The sequence below is a fragment of the Hevea brasiliensis genome, chromosome 9 (assembly GCF_030052815.1).
Source record: "Hevea brasiliensis isolate MT/VB/25A 57/8 chromosome 9, ASM3005281v1, whole genome shotgun sequence".
Taxonomy (NCBI): domain Eukaryota; kingdom Viridiplantae; phylum Streptophyta; class Magnoliopsida; order Malpighiales; family Euphorbiaceae; genus Hevea; species Hevea brasiliensis.
The window spans coordinates 18,710,185-18,726,931 of NC_079501.1; positions in this window are offsets into that span (position 1 = coordinate 18,710,185).

Genomic DNA, 16,747 nt, shown 5'->3' on the forward strand with positions numbered 1-16,747 from the left:
AGAACTTAAAACAAACACATGGCCTGCAAGAATATCTTGATATGTTTGATGCATCATATCCTAAGGCAGGAATGAGGAAAGATCTAGCCCTCAGTTTTTTTTTTTCTTTCTGGATTGATTGGTGAGCTTCAGATGTCCCTTAGAAAGTTCAAACCTCAAACCCTAATTGAGGATTATGCATTAGCCAAATTACAAGAAATAATTGTTGCTGCATCAGTTCGTTTCAGAGTCAAACCAGAAAACTTGTCTATTTTTGGGGTAAGATTAGAGAACTGGTTTTTGAGAATTGCATTAATGCTCAGTAATGTTCAAGTTACATGACATCCACAAGTTTATTCATAATAGAGTTGGGGATAAATGGATATATGCAACCAACTAGATCAGGAATATCGCCTTTTTGAGAACACGGAGTTAGCTCTTTGAACAATTCTTCATTATCTTTTTACCGCACCAGCAACCATAGTAATTCTCAAGATCTCCAGATATTTATATATCATTAACTCTAAAAAGTTTTGTGGATGTATAAGAGAGACGTTATTACATTCAAATCATTGCCCATTTCCGCCATATATGATTGCAGAGCAGAAGAACATTACCGTTATGGTTTTTCTCTTAGAGACTGATCTTCTCTTGAATTTCTTCTAGAAGTTCAATAGTCAACTAGTCAAGCCCTACTTTCCATGCCAAATTATGAATAATGAGTGCACAATTGTACCTGCATTGTTTATGAACCATGAGACACAAGAGCTGCTGATATGGTAAACTTCAACATTGGGCTAGCATAAACTGTTTGCTCATTAACTAATATTGGAGAAATACTCATGCATCCACGATACACCATTAAGGAGCGGTTATTAGGAATTAAAGCAAGGTGGTGAACAAGTGTGCCACACAGTGGTTTGCATTTCTAGTTTCTTTCACATCTATATTTTATCCCTGCATTTTCTTATTGTCACATCATCATAATTCACATAGCACAATAGTAAGCCCATATGATATAAACCATTTACATGAGTTTGTTCAAAGTGCAAACACACAAATCACTGCTTCCAAGATTTCCTCAAAAGTACATGATAAACTCAAAACTTAATAAGACTATTTAATTAAGACAATGCTGAAAGGTTATATTAAATGATCCATTCCTGCTGTTGATCTGGGGCAAAAGTGTTGTGCATGATTCATACTTTCCCCAGGTAAATGGACACAGATCCAATTTTTATTACTTTTCAACATCAGGCATACTGAGCCCTTGCAACTCTGGATCAGAAATTATCTGTTTCTCAAAAACTGATAACATTCTGTTAACAATGGTTTTATGATGGCTGGACAATCATGATTTGAACATCTCTTAGAATATCGTTGTAGTTGTCTAGAAGTGCTGTAGCAGCAATTTAAGATCATGATTTGAATTTCATGAGAGCACAAAACATACAAAGACCAGATGCTGATCCATTAATTCAACAATAAAAGCGCTAGAAACAACTAACTTTTTCGGATTAATCACTACAGCATATTCTAGTTTATCAATTTCTAAAATATTAATGCTGAAACTGGTGACCTATATTCCAAAATTCAATTAAAGCAAATAAACAAAAACTCTGAGCAAAAACGTGCTGCTTGCACTCCCTTTCACATGTGCCCACCTGCATGAGCACACACACAAAAGAGAAAGAGAGACAAAAAGAGTTTCAATGTTCCAAAAAGAAGTAAAACAGGAATTACCTTATCAAAGCTTGAAGCTTGAGGTAAAGCTGAGCACGTTGATCAATCACTTGATTAACTAAATCTTCTAGCAGACATGGGGTCTCTTCGGCAATATTTAATTGTTCTAGCAAATTAACTGTTTTAGTAGCTCAGCTGTTTTACTAATTATTAGATATTATAGATTAGTAGTTAGTTGAGCACTAACGGGGATTACCTTATCAAAGGTTGAAGCTTGAGGTAAAGCTGTGCACATTGATCAATCACTTAATTAGCCAAATCTGCTTACAGTATCACATGTACAACAAACATAGGATTTATTTGACAATATTAACTATTTTAGTAACTCAACTAGTTATTAGATATTAGCGATCGGTGATTAGTTAGTGTTCGATAAAAATAATCGTTAGCTGTTAACTATAAAAATAGTTATATATCTTTTTAATCCTATTCAAAACACTTTATGAATCTCTAAAAAGTTAAGAGGATAGCGTTTGATGAACCATTCTCTTGATCTCTGAATCTCAGTAAAAAAGTAATATTTTGAATGGGTTAAAATACTAAACGCTTTCCCATATTTAAAAATGCATATGCAGTTATGCACTAAGTAAAACATTGATTACCCTAAAATTATTCATGGGAAACAACTTTGATTTAATAGGGGATATATCTTAAATTGAATGGCAGAAGCTGACATTTTTCACCGATGGCAATGTCTTTGACTAGCCTGTATCTCTTTTTTCATAAATGTTCCTCAACCCGCAAGAAAGAAAAATTATAAAAAGAAACAAGAGAAAAAAGGGCATAATTTCAATTGAACATTTCAAACAGGTTAATGTCTGAGGCCCAGAACTTTGATCTCTCATGCACATAAAAAAATCCAATAATAACACACATATACCCATTTTTTAGGATGAATATAACGGAATTATTAAAGACTCGACTACAAACTACAAACCAAGGAAAAAATAAAACCCAAACTCCCCTCGCGCTTCATTTGTACAAAAACATATATAAAAAACTTGAATTAAGCAGAACCTAATATTTCATGAAAAAAAGTGGTGAAATTGGAGCAAACGAGCAGTGGAAGTGTAAGAGAAGCTATTGAGATTATGGCCCCAAAAGAGGGAAACATCAAAGCCAAAATTCATGCACTTCACATCCATAACTCCTCCTAGAATATTTATCTAAGAAATAAAAATTCACAATTCAAGTTCATTTTGTTTCACAAATAAATTTCCCTCTCTTCTTTCAGCCATTTCAATCCCAACTTCAGAGGGCGATTTTAACTTTTAAGAATTCTAAGTATGCCAATTGAACTAGGAAAGTGGAAGTGAGTCTCTGCTAGCTCGTCGGAGAGGGTGCGTGCAAATTTGCACTGAACATAAAAAGCAAAACAAATACATATGTAATTTTTTAGCTGCGATTTTGTTTCTGTCGCCGTCCAAGCATATTCAATTGCTAGAATCAGCCGGAGAACTTTCAGATTGTATGCACAGTCGTTGACCGGATGACGAATTCCGAGCTGTCTCTAAATGGCATTCCAAATAATTAGCTATGTTCGAAATGTGAAACAGAGGTGGCAGAGAATTGAAGAACAGCAAAAAAGCTCGCGAAGTCTAAGTCAGAGACCAAAAAAAATTTAAAAATAAATAAATCGCAGTGGAGGCTATTTGAAGACCAGAGAAGAAGAAGAGGAAGATCATAGAGAGAATAGAGAGAATGTTGAAGTGATAAAAAAGAATATCCATAAAACATTATCATTTTGAGAGTCCAATAATTTTAAAATTAAATATTTATATTAAGTTAAAATAATAAATATATAATACTTTAATTTCTTAGTTATTATGTCCACCCAAAAAATTTATTTTTATATAAATAAAACTTGTAATAAAATATTTTTATAATTATGACTACGCTTATTATATATAATATCTATAAAAATTAATGTGGATAAGCTTTAATTTAGTAATATTAGATTAAAGTTTAGTTAATAATATTAGAATTTGTTATTTTAAATTCAAATTTCAATTAAGTTAATTATATTAAAAATATTTAAAAAATAATTAGAAAATTTTAAATTTATGTTATTAAAATATTTATAATTAAAAATAAAACATAATAATTTGTTAATTAGAAAAAAAATTAAAATTTGAAAATATAACAAGTTGTATTCATATAAAATATAATAATTATATTATAATCCTTTTTACTGAAGATGATTAACACATAAGCGTGAACAATATGCAATCAACAAGATAAAATTTAATTTATTTTAATTATAATTTGACCACTTTACAATTATTTACTAAATCATATTTACTAAATAATTAATTAGATTCCAATTCAATCTCATTGAATTTTAAATTTCTAGGGCTTAATTATTTACAGAAAATAATTTTTTTATTTTAATTTTATAAGAAAACTTTAATTTTTTATTTTTTATAAAAATAAAAAAATAAAAAACATATTTATCTGTACATAATAGAAAATAATTGTAATAATCTGAATTTTAAATTATAAATTTTATATTTTTATATGGTATTAAAATATTAATTTAATAGTATTTACCTATTTTATAATTAGTAAATAGTCTAATTTTAATTGAAATAGTTAGTTTTATGCATTAATATTAAATCAATTATCATAATATAGTTTGATTAAATTGTTATTAATTTTATAAATATTATAATAATTATTATTACTATATTTATTATCATTATTTTCTTTATTGTCTAATTATACACAAAATTATATTTAGAATCCAATTGAAAAGAATTTTGAATCTATTAAATTATACCCAAAAGTATTATTTTTATATATTATTATTATATATTATAAATATATAAAAAAAGAAGAAATAAAAAATGGGATGGGACTTGGCGTGTGACTGTGGATTCCACTGTCATCGCCAGCTATTTTATAATAATAATAATAATAATAATAATAATAATAATAATAATAACAAAAACGGGGAGGAACCCCACCACCACCACCTTCTCTCTCTCTTTCTTCACACTCTCTCTCTCCTTTCTTCATTTTCTGGTGAGCCACCATCCACCAGTCGGCGACCTTCCTAGCGGCTCCACACTCACCGGCGATGTCACCAACGGCGGCAACAGTAGTCCAGAATCCGGCCAACAGTAGAGAGAGAGAGAATATATATATATATATATATATATATATATATATATGTCCTAAACTTTGAATGCTTGTATCCGGCGATCTCGACGTCCGATTGGAGTGATTCCAGCGGCTATGAACTCCTAAGAAAAAGTTCTTTCAGATGAGACCAGCCTTACCGGATTTGGTGGCCGTTTTCGGTGCCAGCAAGGAGAGAGAAAATCGATTTTTTTTTACTTTTCGACAAGATTTCCGATAATCCAATCGTTAGATTGACGATCCAAGACTACCTATGGACTCAAGAGAAGAAGAGGAACATTTTGGTGTGACCAATTTCGGCAGATGTCATCGGCGACTGGCGACCGACCATCGTGCCTGGTGGTACTGGTGGTGGCTCCAGCGAGCTTTGGGGATGATTCAACTTTCAAAGACTTCTTCATAAATTTTTGAGGCACAAATAAACTTTGGGTAAGATTATTTTCATTATTTCTTAGTCTATAGTGCTTAAATGCAGTGTTTGTTAAACAGAAAAAATTGGAGAAAAATTCTAAGAAAAATATATGATAAAATAAAAATTATTTGGAGATATTCTATGGTATTTTTTGAATTTTTAAGTGATTGTGGAATATTTTGGAAAACTATATATGGATTTTAGTTAAATTTTTTTAGCATATGAGCATAGAATATTATTTGGAATTATGGTATATAGATTTTATATGATTGGTTGAAGCTTGAGAATAAAGATTTAAATATGTGAATATTGAATTGAGTTGAATTAAGGATATGTTAGCTGTTGGAAACTTATGGAATTGAGTAATATTCTTGAATAAAAACCCATAAAATATTCATGGGTGATTAGAAAATTACAATTCCTTTTGCGATAGTTTTATAACTTTATTAAGAACCGCATGGCAAAATTTTAGAATTTTTAGAGCTTGTTTGAGTGGATTGTTACAAAATGTCAATTATAGGGACTAAATTATAATTTTTCAAATTATAGTTGTTGACTGTTTGATGGGCCATGTGATATGTTTGAGTTGTGGTTGGGAGACTTATGAATATAGAAGTGTCTTTTAAATCCTTTTGCAGGTTGGGTAGATCTTAGGTATATGGGAGATTCTGTCAAATTTTCGACATATATTATGATGTATTTACTCTTTAAATTTATTTTTATTTGAATTAGCACTAATCAATTCATAATAAAATTATGTAAGTGATCAGGGTCAACCATATTCCTTCCCCAACCTCTACAGTCGTCTCTGGTGTACAGTGAGTAAAATATTAATTTTAATTATAATTTCAATATTATTATATGTTCAGGCATGCCCGTGCATCACTTATAAATATATATCTATGTAGTTAAATACTAGGCATCTTTTATATTGAATTCTTAATTGATGAAGTGCTATGGATGTTGTTTATGGTAATTTGAAGCAATGTGCGTGCATTAGCGTGCGTATGGTGTGTGATATTGGATATGGATAGGACGGGTAGACGCAGCTTGAGAGACACTCGCTGGGACCCGGTCCTTTATGGATAAGTCGAGATAAGCACAGCTTGAGATAATCTCGCTGGCCCCCGCATTTGGTTTATTAAGCGAAAGTCTAGCTTGAGAGACACTCGCTGGCAAAGGTTGGATTAAGAGAGCTGTATAGGGGATCAACTCCCATATATATATTGTTTGAATATTATATGAGTGCATGAGTGCTCCAAATTTACCTTTTTGCTGTTATGATGTGATTTATATGAAAACTACGAAGGTGTTGCATTCCGCTATTTAGGATACATTAGCTTTAGATAGCTATAGAAATTGTACTTAAAATTAGTATTTTACTCTCTGAGTTGAACGCTCACTCTTGTTCATCTTATTTTTCCAGGATACAGGATGAAACATTTTTCAGGATAACCTGCTTCTTTTCTCGAAGGTTATCAATAATTACTTAATTGTATTATTATTCTTTAAATTTGTAATTTAAAACTCCGCATGTACTAGCAAGAACATTAATCCTGTCAAGGACTGTATGAATTTAAGTTTTTGTATTAATAAATGAAATTTTTTTTATGATTTTTAAATAGTTTGTAAATGATGCAATAGGGTGGAGCTGGGCTCCCCTAATTTTAGTTTCCAATAATTATTGGATTAAATTGGCCCGAAATAAAATTATAATAGTTTAATTTAATTATTTTATATGCATGTTGGGCCTAAATTGTGGGTTTGGTTATGGGTTTGGGAACAGTAAGGCTTACTACGGGCCTTAGGGGCTTTATGCTGGCCCAGGTCCTAATGCCGGTCCGGCCCATAGGATCGGGTCATGACAAAGTTGGTCTCAGAGCTTAGGCTCCAGATTCATGGGAAGTACATATCTAAAGCTTTAAGAAGAGTCTAATTAGGGGGTTACATGAGGAGTATAGGATTCTGTTTCTTCTTCTGTAATTCCTTGCTTCTAGATTCTGCGTTATTCCTCAGTTAGCATAAGAGTTCTTTAGTTTAGCACCTCAGTTTTGTAAAGTACATGATGACATAAAATAGATTTAGCAGACGTGTTGAGGTCTGCCATGGAACTATGTACTCCAAGAAATAATATGTTTTTGTTAGCATGGGTTTAAGTGGTGTGCCTATCTGGTGCAATGCATGAGTACATAAAGGTGAGTTTTGAAAGTACAACTGCCCTAGATAAGGGTGAGGATACCCAGTCAGAGTGAGTTTATGATATCAGTAGATTCGAGAGAGATAAGAGGTTGGAAAACCTAGTCTGTTGGGACGTACCGTAGTAACTATGCAATGTTCTTGATGTTTGTATTGTAAGCTGCAGATTATAGTATCGACATGGGATTATTATGCAGAGTCGCGTGCTTCCCCGTAGTGCTCATGATGAGGATGTTTGTAGACAGTCTCTGCTTTGATACAGTTATGCTAGAACAGGGTTTTATTACTGCAACAGAGTTTGGAAATCCTAGGTAGAGATTTAAAATCCTAGAGCTAGAATATCGAAGGGTCACAGTTGTAAGGTAGCTAGAGTCAATGACTCAGTTACCCTAGCATGAGCTATAGTTACATTAGGAATTTCTGAAAGACTATAGGTTTTAGTATAGTCATAAATTAAAGGTAACACCTATAGAGTGAGGCCATTTGATCTTTGATATAGGGTCTTAGATAGTTTTGGCATGCAATGGGCCATTTGCCTAAAGTTTAGTGAAAAACAATATCTTCTTTGTGTAGCAGTAAGGCACAGGGTACGATTTTTCTCCCCTAAAGGAGACAGGATGCTATGGATAAAGTTCATAGCCTATGAAACGACGCTTTAAGTGAAGGAGCGGAAGCATGAAAGTTTTTCATTAGAGTGTTGAATTTTAAAAATTTTCTTCTAGGGTTACATGCATCATACCACATCTGTTATGTGCCTAATTAATTTCAATGCTCAATTACATATTAAAACACTTTTAATATGTATTAGGATCTATGTTTTCCATTCAAGATTGTGAATTAACAAATTAATTCATTTAAACCCTAGTTTAAAAGAGGAGTTAGAGCACTAACCTCTTTGATGCACTATGGATGTGATTGGTACCTTTAGGAAGCACCTAGGACCCCAAGTATTGTCCCTCTAGCTTGTTCACACCAAGATCACCAATGGGCAGCCCACAATTTGCTTCTCAAGCCTTTGCCAATCAATTATAAATTTGGTTCTTACCTTTAGAGAGGTTGTATGTGCGTATAGGATACTATAAATAATTTCTAGCAATTTTAATTCAAAGGAAATGGAGTGATTCTCTTTGAATTGATGAGAACAAATGAAGAGAGGAAAGGGAGGAAGAGGTGCCGCCACACATAAGAGAGAATAAGAGTATTATGTTTTTCTTTTTTTCTTTTCCCTTTTATATAATTAGTTTATTAAGTCACTTAAACCCTATGCTACATGTCACCATCTCATTGCATCTTATTTTTTAAATCGACTCAATCACATTAAGCCAAGTGTCAAAGCTAGACTTAATATTGATTTTGATCATCTTACATGATAGGAAGACAAATGGCAAGTTTATAAGATGCCATGTGTCACCATCTCATTGTGCCACATATCACTATGTGAAATGACCAAATTACCCTTATGTTGTAATTTTGAGTTCTCAACCCAAAATCATTATTTCTCCTCTTCAAATCAATTTATATCAAATATAAATTAATTAATTAATCTCTATTAATTAATTTCTCTCAATTAAATTCATATTTAAACACTTTAAATATAAATTTAATTTATGCTATATATTCAATAATCCAGATTTGATTTCAAGTCATGCTAGGGACTTTACAATCTTATTGCAAACCAAATCTATATAATAATTAATTAAACTCTTTAATTAATCAATTAAATCACATTTTACTCAGTGATTATCTTGTGTATATGTGTGACTCACTAGGTTCATCACTAATTGGCAATGAGATATGATATTAACTCTTAATATCATCAGAACTCTTTCTTACCATAAATGATTTCTCTAAATCATTTTAGGCATCTCATAGACTATGGTTGACACCTAGTATAGCGTGCCATGGCCACCTAATCAGTAACAAGGAATACCTTAAATGAACCTTTAATCATATGTTACCATGCATTAGAATCTCTCTATTATAAAATCCCAATTCGAGTTGGAGTCATGGTTTATGTCAAACCCCATTTGCTATGAATATTATGTTCTCTTTTAATTCTAATTCTTGATTAATTAGATTTTCTTGTCAGAAACTCTTTTCTGACTAAATCTATCTGTCCTGGCCAGGAACTTGAAATATCAAGAATAATTAAATGAATATAGGACTTTATCCCTATTTACTTAGGGTAACAAATTCCATCTTGATCAATATCTACCTCCATATATAACTAGTAGGAGCCAACACGTGCCCATATACCCATACACAGTACAAGTATGAAAGCAGTATCAAACTCAAACCGCTTATATACAAGATAAATGTGTTATGTCAGGTCTAAAGATTATATGCACTGATATGATATATGACAACGCATTGACAAGAGTAAACTCCATGTGCTTGTCATATGCGTCACTGGTTTGGCCTACTTGTCACGTATAAGTGCCTATCATGTTTGTTATATGGCATGAGACTCACCATTCCATCTTATTTATATCTCATATAAATACCTTGGGAACAAACATGATTACAATATTTCTGGATAAGTCATGTTCTTATTGTGAAATATCCTCAATTGTGAACCAATTTATGATACTTTGTGCTAGAAATACTGTCACTCATTTTCTTAACAAAATATCAATAGACCTTTTCTATTATACATAAATACATTATGTAAACGGAAAAGTGAAATTACCTTTTATTAATAAAATATGTATAAGATACATACTAAATGATATGCTCTAGGGCATACTACTAACATTAAGGGGTTTGCAGTATGATAAGAGAGTAGATAACCAGATGTGGTTGTGGCAAGGTGGTAGATGTAGTACCTTTTTCACAGTCAGTTATGACATAAAGCGATCTTATTCTTTAAAGAGAGATAGGGGTTTATCACTAAGGATGGTGACCAACAAAATAGTGCCCCATATGGAACTGTAGAGTGTGGTAGATAGTAGTTGGCTCAGGTATCCTAGAGATGATACAAGTTCCATTATAGAAACCATAAATGATTAGACCATGATGGATGTAAAGCCTTTGAATTGAATGACGGGTTTGGGTGTCCAGTATCTTAAGTTTTGGCTAATTGAGTAAATATGAAAAAAAAAATAATAATAATAAAATAAAACAAAATTGTTGTAGAACCAGTTCTCGAGGTAGTAAGGGTATTATGTAGGCTCAAGGATAAGAATAGATATCAAACAATAAATGTATGACTGCAATTCTCTAAGCTCCTTTCTAACTTCATATTGTTCAAAACAATAGTATAATCTAATTATAATAGTGTTAAGAGTAATAAATTAGCGAATATAAATCACAGAAGGCCAATAGATAGAGAAAGTGCAGAATAAAAATTTGGACAATTGATTACAGATTAAACATAATCTAAATGCCAGTGGAAGTACTAGCTAGAGTGGTTAAAGGACCAAATCTGAGTATCACAGATATGTGATAACCTGGTAGAGACTCTAAAAGATACAGTTAGCAAGTACAGCTGTCATATTAGGAAGAAGAATGGAACCAGAGATAGAATAGTCAAGTTCTATTTTAAGTAAGATAAAAGAAATAAATGAAAGGACAACCTAAAGGGCGCATAATAAAAGCAACAAAGTTAAGATATAGGGTAGGCTAAGTGTTATTCTTAGCAAGGTGAATGACAAGGATGGAGGTATGGAATCTAGTAATGTGATACTCATAGTATGATATAGTTGAGGTAGTGTCAGGGGCTATAATATAGAGCTTGTAATTGCATGATTGAATCATACTCTATCTATTCCCTATTCCTAAAGTAAAGTGGATAGCAATGGGGCAAGATTCCTTTAATTTGTTAGCAGTATCAAGAAGATTAGGCGATGAATACAATAAAAATGAGCAAAAGCTAGGAGCTGTGCAATGGTATTATGAATTATCTAATCAGGCAAAGAAAAGAAGTTAGTAAGTAGTAAGTTGAATAAAAGTCAATCTAATGGATCAATTAGGTATGATGAGAGGAAAGAATGATAGATAATGACACATAGACTTTAGGTTAGACTTATGAGATAGTGAGAAGGTAGTTAGAGGTTCATTATGAGCGTCAGCCAAATGTCTTTAGTGTGATCAACAGAATCACTTTGCAGTGAAGCAATAATGATAGGACAATAGTAGAGGTAGAATGAAAAGCAACAAGAATATGTGGTTATAAATCACTAGAAAGTTCAATGATCAAATTAATAACCACAGGTAAGGGTGAAATTAGTGCTAAAAGAATCTATTTGTGAGACAAATCCTTTAGGATTCAACAAAAAGTTAAGGGCATAATATAAATGATGATAGGTATGAATAATAGATCGAGTATAAGTAAAGTTAATAAATTATAAAATATTATGTCAGAAAGGACAATGATATGGTAAAGGGTTTATACAGATGATACCTTAAAGGTAGAGCACAATTGTGCTAAGAGATGATGAAATTTTGATGAGAAATACTGGTTAAACGTTATTATATGGACAATCGAGCATAATTGACTATAAGAGGATATTTTTCATTCTCTTCAAGTTTAGCTCGTGCTTTTGGTTCTAAAGGGTTATATAAGGAACATAAACTGAGTCAAGGAGACCTAGTTATTTGAGAGTTTAATAGGCACCAATTCATACACAATCTCCTAATATGAGGATGACAATAAGTGCATACCTAATGTTAAGTATGAAAGGACGATCAGAGAAGTGACAAGAGTAAATCGAGTTAGATACCAGGGCTTGCAATCCTTCTGAACTATAAGCTTGAGGAATTACTATTTGTGAATGAGTTTCGGTGGATGAAATTGCTGTTGATGGGTAAATTGAGGCTGAAGTTTGGAAAGTTATAAGCAATAGATGTGGCTATATCAAGGAGAATGAACTAAGTATCTAGTTGGGAATTGTGGCAGAACACGCATTCACCACTACCCCATTAGTTCAGGTGAAACTTATAGGCTCAAGGATTGCAGGGAATAATAGTATTTTGATAGTCATGTTAGGAAGGAAGTACAAAGAGAAACATCTATGGTGAATATCCTAGTGGGAACCAATCGCAGAGTTAAAATTCTAGAAGTAACGGAGTTAGCTATCAAGTTAAGATTAAAAGGTAAAAAGGGTATAGTTAATGCTAATGGGATGATTATTGTCAAGGGAAAGACACAAGGCAAGGAAAGACAAAGAGGAATAGTATGAGAGAGACACTAAAGAATGAGTAGGGCAAATTATGGTAAAATGGCAAGTTAAGAGAGTAGTGGAGCCCCGATCTAAGTAGCAATGTGTTAGGACGCATGTCAGATAGTAAGAAGTTTCAAGCAGAAGTTCGGAGACTCTCTTTTCAAAAAGGGAATAGGATATGGTTAGATATATTGAGTGGGTGGCTTAGGAATACGTAGAATTTTGACAGGTCAGAGAAGAGACCCATTCCACTTTCTAGTTGGATAAATGGAATATGGATTTCAACCCTGGGATGGAGCTCTACATAACTAGTTACATAAGATGAACAGAAGTTGATCTGAGGACCTTAGTAATGACACAAAGTAAATTGGAAGCTTATCGTATCATGAAGTTAAGATGGTACGAACATTTTGAATATTGAAGGGATATAGCTAAAGTTTCAAGGACCAACAAAATCAGTAATGATCTCGAGTAAGGTACGTGAAAAAGTAGTTATTTCAGATGGGCACTTTATGAGACTTGGTAAAGCAGGCAGAGTCACATATTTGCCCCAAGAATTGGTAATAGAAAGGAACCAAGACTAGTATTGCTGCATACCACATCTGAGTGCAGTGGGAGCATCGTGGGTACTAGAGATATCAGGAAAAGATCAACGAGTACTCAAATATAATGGCTTAGTTTCAGATGGAGGAGTAATGCTCGCACTTGTACTAATAAATCTTCTTTTCTTTATCCTCGGTTTATTCGAAAATTCGATGATGAATTTTTCTTAAGGGGGGAAGATTGTAATAACCTGAATTTTAAATTATAAATTTTATATTTTTATATGGTATTAAAATATTAATTTAATAGTATCTACCTAATTTATAATTAGTAAATAGTTTAATTTTAATTGAAATGGTTAGTTTTATACATTAATATTAAATCAATTATCATAATATAGTTTGATTAAATTATTATTAATTTTGTAAATATTATAATAATTATTATTACTATATTTATTATCATTATTTTCTTTGTTGTCTAATTATACACAAATTGTATTTAGAATCAAATTGAAAAGAATTTTGAACCTATTAAATTATACCTAAAAAGTATTATTTTTATATATTATTATTATATATTATAAGTATAAAAAAAAAGATGAAATAAAAAAAAGGGGGGGGGGGGGATGGGACTTGGCGTGTGACAGTGGATTCCACTGTCACCGCTAGCCATTTTATAAAAAAATAATAATAATAATAATAAAACCGGGGAGGAACCCCCACCACTACCACCTTCTCTCTCTCTTCCTTGACACTCTCTCTCTCCTTTCTTCATTCTCCGGCGAACCACCATCCACGGGCCAGCGACCTCCCTGGCGGCTCCACAATCACCGGCGATGTCACCAGTGGCGGCAGCTGTCCAGAATCTGGCCAGCAGTAGAGAGAGAAAGAGAAAGAAAAATGGGTCTCAAACTTTGAATGCTCGTATCCGGCAATCTCGACATTCGATTGGAGTGATTCCAGTGGCTATGGACCCCTAAGAGATAGCTCTTTCAGATGAAACCAGCCTCGCCAGATTTGGTGGCCGTTTCCGGCGCTGGCGAGGAGAGAGAAAATCGACTTTTTTTTACTTTTCTACGAGATTTCTGATAATCTGACCGTTGGATCGTCGATCCAAGACCACCTATGGACTCAAGAGGAGAAGATGAACATTTTGGTGTGACCAGTTCTGGCAGATGTCACCAGCGACCGACGGCCGGCTATCGTGCCCGGTGGCTGTGGCGAGTTTTGGGGATGATTCAACTTTCAGAGGCTTCCTCATAAATTTTTGAAATTTTTGAGACACAGATAAACTTTGGGTAAGATTATTTTCATTATTTCTCAGTTTGTTGTACTTAAACAGTGTTTGTTAAACAGGAAAAATTAGAGAAAAATATATAATGAAATAAAAATTATTTGGAGATATTCTATGGTATTTATTGAATTTTTAAGTGATTGTGGAATATTTTAGAAAAATATATATGGATTTTAGTTAGATTTTTTTAGCATATAGGCATATAATATTTTATGGAATTATGGTATTTAGATTTTATGGAATTATGATATTTAGATTTTATATGATTGGTTGAAGTTTGAGAATAGAGGTTTAAATATGTGAATATTGAATTGGGTTGAATTAAGAATATGTTAGCTGTTGGAAACTTATGGAATTGAGTAATATTCTTGAATAAAAATCCATAAAATATTCATGAGTGATTAGAAAATTACAATTCTTTTGCGATAGCTTTATAATTTTATTAAGCTCTGCGGGGTAATATTTTAAAATTTTTAGAGCTTGTTTGAGTGGATTGTTACAAAATGTCAATTATAGGGACTAAATTGTAATTTTTTAAATTGCTGTTGTTGACTATTTGGATGGGTCCAGAAGGGGCCATGTGATGTGATTGAGTTGTGGTTAGGAGACTTATGAATATAGAAGTGTCTTTTGAACCTTTTTGTAGGTTGGGTAGGTCTTAGGTATAGGGGAGACTCTGTCGAATTTTCAGTATACATTAGGATGTGTTTGCCTATTTAAATTTATTTTTATTTGAATTAGTACTAATAAATTTATAATAAAATTATATAGGTAATCAGGTTTAACCATATTCCTTTCCCAACCTCTACAGTCGTCTCTAGTGTATAGTGAGTAAAACATTAATTTTAATTATAATTTCAATATTATTATATGTTCAGGCATGCCCATGTATCACTTATAAATATATATCTATATTATTAAACACTAAGCACCTTTTATATTGCATTCTTAATTGATGAAGTATCATGGATGTTATTTATAATAATTTGGAGCAGTGTGCTTGCGTTGGTGTGCGTATGGTCTGCGGTATTGGATATGGATAGGATGGGTAGACGCGGCTTGAGAGACACGAGTTAGGACCCAGTCCTTTATGAATAAGTTGGGGTAGGCACGGCTCGAGATGATCTCGCTGGCCCCCGCATTTGGTTTATTAAGCGAAAGTTCAGCTTGAGAGATACTCGCAGACAGAGGTTGGATTAAGAGAGTTGTATAAGGGATTAGCTCCCATATATGCACTGTTTGAATATTACATGGGTGCGTGAGTGCTCCCAATTTACCTCTTTTGCTATTATCATGTGATTTGTATGAAAATTATGAAGGTGTTGCATTCTACTATTTATGATACATTAGCTTTAGATAGCTATAGAAATTATACTTAAAATTAGTATTTTACTCTCTAAGTCGAATGCTCACTCATGTTTACCTTATTTTTCCAGGATACAGGAGGAAACCTTTTCAGAATAACCTGCTTCTTTTTTCGGAGGTTATTAATAATTACTTAATTGTATTATTATTCTTTAAATTTATAATTTAGAACTTCGCATATACTAGTAAGAACATTAATCCTGTCAAACACTATATGAATTTAAGTTTTTGTATTAATAAATGAAAATTTTTTATGATTTTTTAAATAGTTTGTAAATGATGCAATAGGGTAGAGCTGCGCTCCCCTAATTTTAGTTTCCGATAATTATTAGGTTAAGTTTGCCCGAAATAAAATTATAATAGTTTAATTTAAATTATTTTATATACATGTTGGGTCTAAATTATGGGCCTGGTTATGGGTTTGAGAACAGTAAGGCTTACTACGGGCTTTGGGGGCTTTATTCTGGGCCAGGTCCTAGTGCGGGTCCGGCCCATGGGATCGAGTCGTTACAATATGTAATAACCCTATATGCATAGCCTGGTATATTTCACTGTTCCGGTGACTGGTGTCGGTCCGGACAATTAAAGAGATTAAAACCACATCTAAGACACCTAGATAAACCCTAAATGCAAATAATTAGTGATTGCCGGATAGTTAAGTATAAATAAGAAAAACAGAACATAAAAGGTTAAATGAGCCGGGAGTCACAGCGATGAGTGACCTTCCTTGAAAGTGACTGCGAAGATCATCGTAACCCTAATTCTGAACCGAAAAATGTGACGCCGCGGTTCTAGGACTATTGCAAACCTAGTGGAAAAGAGAAAATCACAAAAAAGAATTGATAAGTAGGTCAGTACTTCGGAAGAAATATTAAATTACTTGTAAACCGAATCGAATCGGCGAGGGGTA